The sequence below is a fragment of the Penaeus monodon genome, chromosome 25 (genome assembly GCF_015228065.2).
Source record: "Penaeus monodon isolate SGIC_2016 chromosome 25, NSTDA_Pmon_1, whole genome shotgun sequence".
Classification (NCBI taxonomy): Eukaryota; Metazoa; Arthropoda; class Malacostraca; order Decapoda; family Penaeidae; genus Penaeus; species Penaeus monodon.
The window spans coordinates 10,800,292-10,802,120 of NC_051410.1; the positions used below are offsets into that span (position 1 = coordinate 10,800,292).

At 28.9% G+C, this 1,829-nt stretch overlaps 1 protein-coding gene across 1 annotated transcript in view; it reads right to left on the reverse strand.

Moving 5' to 3' along the window:
• Positions 1-144: 144 nt before the first annotated feature.
• LOC119589044 (uncharacterized protein CG1161-like) overlaps positions 145-1,829 on the reverse strand; it is a gene marked incomplete at its 5' end in the record, with an annotated part of 5,302 nt that continues 3,617 nt past the window's right edge. Inside the window, 1 exon segment of the mRNA XM_037937621.1 lies at positions 145-1,821.

Sequence of the window (1,829 nt, forward strand, 5' to 3'; positions counted from 1 at the left end):
CTGGGAATGGGTTGTGGGCTATTTAAGTGCATACCCCTCAATGGCCATCCATGGATATGGTTCCTAATGAGGAAAAATTAGTGGAACAGAATATACATAAAAATAGGGTGTACTTCAGTATAGAAGATAAAGATGAATAATGTAATATGTAATAAATTTATTTGGAAGTAATAATATCTACAATAAAAATACAGCTGTTAATGAATACAGAAAAAGCTATTTTAGCACAAAACGATTTTAAGACAAAAACACAGTACATATGATTTTTTTCCTTCAAAACAAACAGCATGTAATTATTAAGAAGATAAAATGATGCAGGTATATATGTGACATTAGGTACTTATTTCCCAATATAAATTGTTGTTGTAACAGTTGTAGTAGCAAGTTCTAACTGGTATTTTTATATATTTTTTCAGTTTATAAATAGAATACATACAAGTAACAAAATAGGAATATAGAATGAAAAAAAATGTTGCTTAATCTAATTACATCTGGTACATATCCCTAAAGAATCTAGTCATCCATATCTTTATCTTGAACACTGATGAACATACTAATTTCTAGTTGAGTAAGACTAGACTTTCTGTGCAAATGAAAACTTACTTCCTTGTCTTTATCAACAGATGCATTCATGTGTACACTTTTCTTTTATAAGTATTTAATTTCTATTTCTATTAATACATACATGAGTAAAATTCTGTCTTTTCTTTCATATATTATAATTATGAATCATTACTTTTTTACACTATCACATCACAAGAAAAACCTTCAGTTGTTGACTTTATGCCAATAATGTGAGTACAGGATTGTTTATAGGGATCCAATGTAACCTAGAGTAATACTTGTTAATTTTGTATAATCTTCATTTCTACAGTACTAAATACTTATATACAGTGGATTCTTTTCTATTCTAAAAACCTTTGATATCTCCTTTCAGGTATACTCACAAAAGTCCAAGAACAGTGATATTTTCAATTTACAATAGAATATATCAAATTCTCCATTACTGAAGAATGTTTATTTCAGTTGTGGAAAATGCATATGTAAATATGTTATAGAACAGAATGCACTAAAGAACTACACTCACTTCTGTTAAACAAGGAAGCTATATACCATATTTCACATAACATTTATTCATTATTTCTGTTGAGCCTTTCACTACCATGCTATACATATGCAAAAATTTCTGCCCTAGGTCACCTTTAAAATACACAAATCAGTTTCCTAGGAACTTGTTACCTTAGTCCTTTCTCATTCCTGCATTACCCCAGATTTTGCATTACAAACTTTTTGCAAAGTACAAGCATTACTTAAGGAAACATCAATAAATTTCATTTTTCACCACAACTTCCATATAAAATATCTGAGAGTGAATGGGTCAACAATTTTTGCTGTGACTTAGCAGTGAATGTAATAAATAAGTGTTGCTTTTGCTTTTTAATATATGGCATACTACTGTTAAATCTTGTATTATGTGATTGCTTTCATATCAAATTCTGGTATATCATTTACCAAGGATATGGAACTATGTTTGCCAATATACATATAATATAATACAAAAACTACATATCTAGCGTATACATGGATTAAATTATACAATCAGCTATTATATAATCAAAATCAATTAGCTAAACAGAGATGAGGAGTGACAAAATGAGAGGAGAACAAAGAGTGGCTTGAGAGAAGGAGAGATGCAGCAAGATAAAATGATGATAAAAAAATCACATCTTAAAATGTATGTATAAACAAATAGACAGTATATTCCCTGATCTTTATCATGATCACCTAATACAGACAATTTGGTAATATCCATGTACACAACTTAAAGT